General features: G+C 40.9%; 1 protein-coding gene across 7 annotated transcripts in view; it reads left to right on the top strand.

Moving 5' to 3' along the window:
- Positions 1-9,498: 9,498 nt before the first annotated feature.
- HHAT (hedgehog acyltransferase) overlaps positions 9,499-10,855 on the top strand; it is a 344,241-nt gene continuing 342,884 nt past the window's right edge. For 4 of the 7 annotated variants that reach the window (XM_065936274.1, XM_065936270.1, XM_065936272.1 and 1 more), the window contains exon 1: positions 9,499-9,676. The gene's annotated coding sequence lies outside the window, so the exon portion shown is untranslated. The remainder of the gene's footprint in view (positions 9,677-10,855) is intronic. The other 3 variants (XM_065936275.1, XM_065936273.1, XM_065936271.1) reach the window with 1 other exon arrangement.

Raw genomic sequence — 10,855 nt, 5'->3', positions numbered from 1 at the left:
AGGGTGATTGCTTTCATGTCTTCCTTGCCATAACAACATGTCACTTGGAATCCTGGATATGTTTAGCTTGTTGAATTATCATGTTGTTTTCTCCCTGAAGTTATAAATTTCAGTTCATTAAAAATATCAATATCAGTTAAATATACTAATTCCAAATCCCAAACATCATCTCTAAAAATGAGATTGCTTGCCAAATGAGATTGCTTTTCCACTAGAAAAATGTGACTGTCATTTCTGAGTTTACTTATTATGCTTAATACTTCCCCTTGGGTTCCCTTAGGACAATCAATGAACTTTATTCAGTATGCTTCAGCAGGAGGGTCTGGATAACTCCAATCTGAACAAAACACATCAAATATTTTGGATAGTCCATGAGCTGTCTTTAATATATATAACAACCTTCATCATGTTCTTTTTAACACTTCCATGAGATCAAGCAGAATAATTTCTAGATACAAGTAGAATTCCTATGATGTTGATTTCTAAGTACAAGTGTTTTTAGTAGATTTAACAATATTCAAATAACTTTTTTTTTCTAGCCATTTCTGCTGGTTCCATTTCTCATACTTTCTTTATTATTTTTCCAGTTTAATAGATATTGATCAATGAGGCATTTTTTCCAGTTTTGTTAATATATCTGATCCAATGTGTGTGAAGTTAAATTTAAACTCACATAGGCACACACGCACACACACACACATCCCTTGTCATCTTGCATAAACTAGAAGAGCTGAATAACTTACAGCATCCATGCTATTTTGGGGATGGATCTCAGACTCAATACTTGATCTTAACCACATGAGGAGCATGGCTTTGGAAGATTCCGCAATAATGTAGACCCAAATAGAAACAGTAGTATCCCAAAGAGTTGTAAATTTTAATTTATCAGCTGGTTTAGTATTTAAAAATCACATGCATCATTTCCATTCATGTTAGAGTAATGTTTTAAAATCTATATGAGCCATTTTCTCTTTTGCCAAACCATATGCAACAGAAATCTTATTAACAGTCTGTAAAACAACTAAGAAATTGTGCCAATACTTACTTGTCTTTTGTTTTCATTTAAAAGTGTTTGAGAGGCTTGTTGACAAGTTCAGTATGCTATGGTTCAAAGAGTCCTCTTAGTTCTGAAGGCGTCATTACAAATAATATATTGGGATTTGTCACTTTTGTTGGATTTTACTCATTGAAAAAATACTGTAAATAATCGGCCTCACAAAATCTTCCAATCTTTTTCTCTTTTTAGCATGCACCTCCAACGAAGTTGAAGCTTACTGTTAGAGCTGATGTTTCTGTCAAGATTGTCTACAGTTCTAGATATCTGGAGGTTGAACTGGGATGTTCCTCTAATTTTCTCTTCATTATTCTTTTCTCTTATAATGGTAGGGAGAAATCCCATTAAAGGGAAATCATGCTAATTTAATTAAATGTACATTTGATGCAGACCTGAAACATATCCTATTTGATAATGTCCTTTCAGAAAAACATTTTACAATGAAGTCTGCATAATGTTAATATAAAATATATTGTGTTAATTGTCCTGTAATGATAGCCACACTCACATCATATACCAAAAACTCAAACGAGATATTTATTAGAAGACAGAATAACTTGTGCTAGTCAAGTGAGATTCATCATAACCTTCCATTATTTCTCTTAATTCTGTTCACAGCAACTGGATTCAGTATCTCTGACAAGTTCACAATTCTTAATAAAAATCAAATGATGTGTTCCTTCTATTCTACTCTATTCTATTGCACTTTGTTAAAAAAAAAATTAAGTCTGGTTATAACCCATTAGCTTTATTTAACAATCTACAAATGTATTATGTCTTGCCATTAGCCTGAATAATACTGGCATAGATAATAAACATGTGAAAAAAGAACAAGAGACGTTCAGAGAGTGGTAGTGCTACAGGAAAATATAAAAGAATGATGTGATAGAATAGCGAATGACTGGGTAAGGAGTAATTTTGCCAGTATGGTCAGGAAGTGACATTAAATTGTGTTCTGTAGGATTTAGGCTACTGATAGGAACCCATTCTTCAGTATTTATGGGTAGTTTGAGTTATATTATTTTAATATGTTTATTATTTGTTAGCTGTCATGGGTATATTTAATGAATCCCCAGCTACACTACAACCTCCTGCAGGATAAGCCTTTTTTCCACTTAAAAAAAAGACTCGCCCAACATTCAGCCTGTGCTGTGTGTGAAGTAGATGCTGGACAACTGCGAGGTCAGTGCTAACTATTGCAAATCACCGTCAGGCGGGGCTGACATCCCCGCAGGTGGAGCAGATGAGAGCCTGTGCCGGGTGGGGAGGGTTGAGAAGGCCCTTGAATCTTCCCCATTATTGCCTATGCCTGAAATTTCATAATTAGAAATTCACTCCTTTGTCTTCAAGCCTTTATCAATTAAGTCTTAACAACCATTTGTGCCTCTGCGGAATCAGTATAATTTCTATGAGTCATAGCTGAATTTACAAAGAAGAGTTGGCTGGTTAATCCCTCCTAAGCACCAGTCCTGCAGGCTGGAGAGTGGCTCCCAGGTGCTCAGGGTTTCTTGTCTAGACAAGAGGCCCCACCAGACTACTCGGGCCCCACTAAGTAAGAGGTCCAGAGAGAAAACAGACCCAGTGAAGGCACCTGATTAATGACTTCAGGATTAAAATAATGGTATAAAAAGTGACCGACCATTAATTACCCACATTTACATGCTAATTTTGATATTTTCACTTTAAAGAGACATAATACCAAGTCAGAAATTAGTTTCCTCTTTGAAACCTCAATTATCATCAATTTTGGTCAATTTACTCTAGCCTCGGTTTGCTTCTTAACTCCAGGGAGGAATCTCTTTGGCTTTACTTGAGGGGTCAGAACAGAAGTCTTCCATGGCAAGGCAGCTCTGGCAATATCTGGGCCCTGGAGTGGCCCGTCAGCTGGGAATCAGGGAGCACCAGAACCCTGATGCTTTGCTCTGAGACAGGCACAGATCCCTGAAGGTCAGATAATCGCATCTGTGGGTAAAGCATTGGTGGGGGGTGGGTCCTCTTCTCTTCTTTTTCCTCAACTTTTCTCCTCGTGTTTAGATTCTGATCTATCTCACCTCTCACTTCCAACAGGAACTGAATATCCAAATATCCATTCCTTCCCCTCTACAAACTCTGGTGTTTCAACAAATGGTGTTGAGAAAATTGGAAATTCATATGCAAAAGAATGAATCTGGACCCTAACTTTACATCATATACAAAAATTAACACAAAACGGGTCACACATTTACTCTAAAGAACCCAAACTATAAATTATTAGAAGAAAACAGGGAAACATTAAGGGGAAAAGTTTCATAGCATTGGATTTGGCAATGATTTTCTGGGTATGACACCCAAAGAGCTGACAACAAAGTAAAAAATAGATAAATTGGACTTCATCAAAATTAAAAAGTCATAAAGTTGGGACTTCCCTGGTGGACCAGTGGCTAAGACTCCTCGCTCTGAAATGCAGGGGGTCTGGATTCGATCCCTGGCCAGGGAACTAGGTCTCATATGCTGCAACTAAAGATCCTGCATTCTACAACTAAGACCCAGTGCAGCCAAGTAAATAAATACAAATAAATATATTTTTTTAAAGTCATAAAATTTATGTGGACACAATCAACAGAGTGAAAGTACAACACACGAATGGGAGAAAATAATATATTTGACAAATCATATACTTGCAAATCATGTATCCATCATGTATCTGATACCTAGAATATATAAAGATCTCCTCCAACAGCTCAACAAAAAGACAACCTGATTAAATAATAGGCCAAAGAGTTGAGTACACATTTCTCCAAAGACTTGTAAGTGGTCAATAAGCACATGAAAGATGCTCAGTATCATCACTGCTATTGTTCAATCTCTAAGTCCTGTCTGATTGCAGCACAACAGGCTTCCCTGTCCTTCACTATCTCCCAGAGTTTGCTCAAACTTCTATCCAGTGAATTGGTGATGCCATCCAACCATCTCATCCTCTGTTGCACCCTACTCTTTTTGATTTCAATCTTTTCCAGTGTTGGGGGCTTTTCCACTGAGTTGGCACTTTGCATCAGGTGGCCAAAGTATTGGAGCTTCAGATTCAGCATCAGTCCTTCCAATGAATATTCAGGACTGATCTCCTTTAGGATGGACTGGTTGGATCTCCTTGCAGTCCAAGGGGCTCTCATGAGTCTTCTCCAGCACCACAGTTCAAAAGCATCAATTTTTCAGTGCTCAGCCTTCTTTATGGTCCAACTCTCACATCCATACACAACTACTGGAAAAACCATAGCTTTGACTCTGCAGACATTTTTCAGCAAAGTGATGTCTCTGCTTTTTAATACGCTGTCTAGCTTTGTCACAGCTTTTCTTCCAAGGAGCAACCTTCTTTTAACTTCATGGCTGCAGTCACCATCTGCAGTGATTTTGAAGCCCCCCCAAAATAAAATCTCTCACTGTTTCCATTGTTTCCCCATCTATTTGCCATGAAGTGATGGGACCAGATGCCATGATCTTCATTTTTTGAATGTTGAGTTTTTAAGCTAGTCCTTTTCCGCTCTCCTTTCACCCTCATCAAGAGGTTCTTTAGTTCCTCTTCACTTTTTGACATTACAAGTGGTATCATCTGCACATCTGAGGTTGTTGATATTTCTCCCTGTAATCTTGACTCCAGTATGTGATTCATTCAGCCTGGCATTTCACATGATGTAGTCTGCATGTAAGTTAAACAAGCAGGGTGACAATATACAGCCTTGAAGTACTCCTTTCCCAATTTTGAACCAGTACATTGTTCCATGTCTGGTTCTAAATGTTGTTTCTTGTCCTGCATACAGGTTTCTTAGGAGGCAGGTAAGGTGGTCTGGTATTCCCATCTTTTTAAGAATTTTCCATAGTTTGTTGTGATCCACACAATCAAAGGCTTTAGTTTAGTCAATGAAGCAGAAGTAAATTTTTTTTTTTTTGTTCAATCCCCTTGCTTTTTCTATGATCCAACAGATGCTGGCAATTTGATCTCTGGCTCCTCTGCCTTTTCTAAATCCAGCTTTACATCTGGAAGTTCTCAGTTCACATACATTGAAGCCTAGCTTGAAAGATTTTGAGCATTACCTTGGTAACATGTGAAATGAGTGCAACTGTAGAGTAGTTTGAACATTCTTTGGCATTGCCTCTCTGATTGGAATGAAAACTGACCTTTTTCAGTACTGCAGCCACTGCTGAGTTTTCCAGATTTGCTGGTATATTGACTATAGCACTTTAATACTATCATCTTTTAGGATTTTAAATAGCTCAACTGGAATTCCATCACCTCCACCAGCTTTGTTCATAGCAGTGCTTCCCAATGCTTTGACTTCACATTCCAGGATGTCTGACTCTAGGTGAGTGACCACACCACCATGGTTTTCTAGGCCATTAGACCTTTTTGTGTAGTTCTTCTGTCTGTTCTTGACATCTCTTCTGGTTCTGTTAGGTCCTCACTGTTTCTGTCCTTAATTGTGCCCATCTTTGCTTGAATTGTTCCCTTGGTATATCCAGTTTTCTTGAAGAGATCTCTAGTATTTCCCATTCTATTGTTTTCCTCTATTTCTTTACATTGTTCACTTAAGAAGGCTTCTTCTCTCCCTTGATATTCTCTGGAACTCTGCATTCAGCTGGGTATGTCTTTCCCTTTCTCCTTTGCCTTTCAATTCTTTTCTCTTCTCAGCTACTTGTAAGGCCTCCTCAGACAACCACTTTGCCTTCTTGCATTTCTTTTCCTTGGGGATGGTTCATTAATTATTAGAGAAATGTAAATCAGAATCACAGTGATGGATCATCTCATACCCATTAGGATGGTTGCTATCAAAAATCAAAGAAATAAAAAACAAATAAATTCCAATAAAATAGCACTGGTGAGGATGTGGAGAACTTGTAATCCTTGTGTACACTGGTGGGAAAATAAAATGTAAAAGAGTGCAGTGGCTGTGGAAAACAGTATGACTGTTCCACAAAAATATGAAAAAAGAAAAAAAAAAAGAATTACTGTGTGATCCAGCAATTCCACTTTTCCTTATAAACCCAGGAGAATTGGAAGCAGAGTCTGGAGGAGGTATTTGTATACCCATGCGCAAAGCAGCATTATTCATAATAGACAAAAGGCAGAAGTAACCCAAGTGTCCACTGACAGAGAATGGGTAACAATTGTATATACATAAAATGGAGGTAGTATCCAGCCTTAAAAAGGAAGGAAATTCTGACACAGGCTACAATAAAGCTAAGCCCTGAAGGCATTATGCTAAGTTAAACAAACCACTCCCAGAGGACAAATGCTGTGTGATTCCACTTACATAAGTGACCTAGAGTAGTCAGACTCAGACAGAAAGTAGAATGGCATTGCCAGGGACTAGGGTAGTGGGCAGCTACTGTTTAATGGGGACAGAGTTTCAGTGCTGCAAGGGGAGGAGTCCGGAGTGGTATAACTAAGGGTATATACTTAACGAATACACTTAAACTTATATTATATATTACATATATATAATACATTATATATATACTTAAGGGTTCTGTTTAATGGGTACGGAGTTTCAGTACTGCTAGAGGAAGAGTCTGGAGTGGTATAACTAAGGGTATATACGTAACTTATATATTCTGGACTGTATGCTTAACAATAATTATGATGGTAAACATTGTGGTATTTTACTACACAATTTTTAAAAAGTCCATGCAATTAAGCTTGCCCCTGTTGAGAATATAATTTGAAAGGATAAAAATCCAAGGCTTCATATAATTTAAATTTAAAAAATACTTAAGGCACTTTAATTATTATATGGTTATATAAATGACTAAGCTGATAAATTAAGCATAGAACAATTTGCTAAAATAGATCCTAGGTTAATAGATAATGTGCAGAGTTGGTTAAGGTGTTTCTATGTTTATATTTAGGGAAAATGTTTTAAGGAACTTTTTTTTTAACTATTTAGATAGTTTCAGCATTTAATGCATGAGTGTGCAAAGGTGAGATTTTTAGTGTTTTTAAAACTGATATGATAAGACAAGTCCTTTGTTTTTTAGGTGGCACCACATTGAGATTTATATATTATCAAATTAATTAATCTCAACAAAAATGTAAAAAAATTAAGAATAAAGTTCTACCACCCAGATATAACCTTATTTTCTTTCCAGTCATTTTTTTCCAGGCATAGATTTAAAAAGTATTTAGTTACGATCATATTACATATGAATAGTAACCATTATTTTTTAAAGGTTGCAAATATAATAGATCACAGAATGTGTAAATTTTTGTTTAATTTCTACTTCTTTATGTCTGGAAAATTATAGAACTTCAGGATATCCCCCCTCTCCTCTAGTATATTTTGGTACATTATAATATTTTCCTTATCATGGTAAAACTGAAATGATGTAATTTAAAATTGAGGGACTTTCCTGGTGATCCAGTGATTAAGACTCTGTGCTGCACAGGTTCGATACCTGGTCAGGGAATTAAGATACTGAATCCCGTGGCCCAAAAAATAAATAAAATTAAAACTGTAAAGAGCACTTTCTAAGTTATGGATTATTTCCTTAGAATCTATACCCACAAACAAAGTTCAAAATCAAAAGATTTAAACATTAAGGGTTTTCATAATTGTAAGGGTTTTGATACTACCAAACTGTTTACCAACCTAAAAAGTGTACGAGTGCTATCACACAGTACACTTGCCAGCCTTTAAAATTATTAGTTTTTGTCGATTTTTTTGGTGAAAAATTGTTATTTTACTTTGCACTACTTTGAGCTTTTTGCAATATGTTTGTTTCCTAATTGTACATCCTAGGTTTCTCTCTCTCTTTTTAAAGTATTTATTCATGTGTCTTGCTCATCTACAACTGGCTTCTATTCTTTAGTGATTGTATTTAATCTATACTTAGTAAGTAACAACACTTTGTATCATAGTTTCTGCAAATACTTTTCCCAGTCTATTGCTTACTTTTAAAATTTGACTATTTTAATGTAATTGACTTTTTAATTTACCTATGATGAAATCAGCTCTTATTTTCATTTTGTGTTTTCCGGGGAATATGTTGTGTGTGCAGAATGGGGTTAAAGGTAAATGACAATGAACCTACACTACTATCCAATAGTGTCATTTAGAAATAACACAGGAGCTGTTCTACCATTCCTGACCCTGAGTCTGACATTTGCTATGCTGAGTTCTTACTCCATCTCTCAGTCTGCCAAACCCTTTGGGTGAGGGTTGCCACATCAAATACAGGATGCCCAATTAAATTTGAATTTCAGATAAACAACAGATTAAAAAAAAATTAGCATGTCTTAAATATTTCATGGGCTATACCGATATTTTGAAAAATCATTCTTTGTTCATTTGTGATTCAATTTTAATTAGGCAGCCTGAATTTTTGCTACACCTGGCACTCCTACTTGGGGCTAGTTTATTAACACTCGCTTCCTAAACATCATCCTGTATTATGGTTGAGGGTGGGGATGGTGGGAGCTTACAGGCGCTAGTACCTGTTCTCAGAGAGTTTGTACTCTGGTTTCCCAGAGAATTTTGCAGTCAGAAACATAATCTTCTGGACTATTTCAATGACTGTTATAAGAAACTTAAAAGCACTGTGTTTTCCTGCTACCTAATGCAGAGTTATCCACATGTATCTGATCAAAGAGCCACCGGAGACTCTCTTCCCCTGGGGAGTCTGGTTCTTTCGGCATGAAGAAGGGTCCAAGTGCCAGCAGTTTTCACAAGAGCCCAGATGATTCTCCAGCTCAGATAAATGTGGAACTCTGGCAGCCCCAGCACTGGAGGCCTCTGAGTAACACCTGGCACGAACTCACGGTCCAAGACAGCTTCAGATCTCCCACTCTTACAACCTATTCAAAATCACTGACACAACATTCCGTTGGGCTGATCCTCCTTGTAAGTTGCTTTGCCGTTCACGAAGTTCATCCCTTTTGGTCTTCACTCTTACCTCTCCAGGAAAGCAGGGAAAGCTTATTTCCGCTTTACACAGGAGGACAGGGCGGCTCACAGGGGCTAAGTTCACACGGCAAGCTCTAGAAGCGGCCCGAGCGGCAAAGCCCGCCCTCTTTCCACCCCACCAAGCTACCTCCTTTAGCCTGCAAAACGCCCGTGGGGACCACTAGAGCCGGATTTCAGGTGACTTCCGTGTCTAAATCTGCTGGCAGCCGCAGGCCTGCAATTAACAAACGAGGTGCAGCGGTCGGTGCTGCAATTAACAAGGGGTGGAGAAGCGATCGGTGCCTGCAATTAACAAACAGGGTGACGAGATCGGCGCGCCGCTAAGCGCAGGCACCTGGGCCCGCGGGCGAGCGGGGGCTGGACCCCGGTGGCCCGGCTCCGGTCGCTCCCGGTGCGGAGGGGCGGGCCGCCTTCCCACTGGCCCGCTCCAGCCGCGCGGCCTGCTGGCCACAGTTCCCAGCGGGCACCACCCGCTCGCGAGCCCGGCAGTCCGGAGCGGCGCGCGCCGGCCCGAGGGCGGGGACGTGCTCCGAGGACGCGCGCGGGGCTGGGCCTCCAACCGCCTCTCGCGGGGAAGAGGGCGGCTTCCCGAGAAGCCCGCCGCCGCCGCCGCCGCCACGGAGGTGCCGAGGGTTGTGGGGGACCTGGGGGCGCGCGGGAACATCGCCGCCGCCCGGCGCGGCCGGAGGTTGGTAGCTGGTGACCGTGGAGGGTCCTCGGGAAGTTAGGTGTTGACTTTTTCTTAAGGTTGAAAAACAAAAAGAAACGCACCAAACGCTTTCCGTTTCCCATTCCAGTGCCTGCGTGCGCGCCCGGAGGCGGGGCAGAGGACGCGCCGGGTCCCGCGCTGGAGACAAAGGGTGCGGGCGTGCGCCGGGATCGAGGCGGGGCTCCCCGCGGCCGGCCGAGCCCGTGCGCGCCCCTGCCAGCGCCCCCCTCTCCGTGGCCTCGTCCCACATTGGCACTGTTGCGGGAAGCGTGGACGCTGGACCCCTTGGCGGTCTTAGAAGTGCGCCTGCCTGACTTGCTGCGGCTCCAGGGCCGCCCCCCCTACCCCCCACAAAGTTAGAGACTTCTTTTGCTTTCTACTCTCCGGACTCAAGTTTCCCTCCTTTCTTAGACGCCTGACCTTTAGGTGGCATCAGTCTTTACGTGGGAAGGCCCTCCTCCCCGCAGTTCGTACCAAAGCGGGCGGGAGAGGTACTAGGATGGATGGCATCGGCGTTAGGAAATGTACCGCTTGATTGGTTCGTGGCTCTTGGATCAGGGCGGTCAGGCCGCTGAGTTGGCATCCAGGGTGGCTTGTATTGTATGGGGGTGAAACTCATTGCTGCTGTCCCTTACTCTTTCGTGTTCCTCCTCCATTGAGTCGCAGAGCTGCGTGTTTACTGCCCCGTGATATATGCTGTGGGAACACTAGGAGAGGAGGGGGAGAGCTTTCCTGAGAAGGGGACTTTATACTGGACTTTGAAGAATGATTTTTTTTTCCTTCCGGTGTTCATGGTCCATCTTTTCTGTATTTTTTCCTCCCTCTTGTCTCAGTGACAGACCATAATTGTCATTAAGTGTTGGATCAGAGCTCTGACCTGAAAGATTGCATTAATAGTAACAGGAATGATGTGCTTGTTAGGTGCTTTAAATTCAGTATTTCTAAACCTTGCCGTAACCGGGAAGGATAGTATTAACCCTTGACACAGCAGAAGAAAGAAGGGCTTAGAGGAGATGCCAGAGCCCAGAGAGTAGGTGTTGGGGTCGGGCTTTGCACTTCTCTTTCTGGATCAAAGCCTATGCTTTGTTTATTGTTTATTTTGCCCCCTTGGGAAGTAGGTTATAGACTAAGGCTGAAGGCCGAGTCTCTGGAGATAGC

The sequence above is a fragment of the Muntiacus reevesi genome, chromosome 5 (genome assembly GCF_963930625.1).
Source record: "Muntiacus reevesi chromosome 5, mMunRee1.1, whole genome shotgun sequence".
NCBI lineage: Eukaryota > Metazoa > Chordata > Mammalia > Artiodactyla > Cervidae > Muntiacus > Muntiacus reevesi.
The sequence above is the reverse complement of the archived record's forward strand: the minus strand, read 5'-3'. Positions and strand labels throughout refer to the sequence as shown.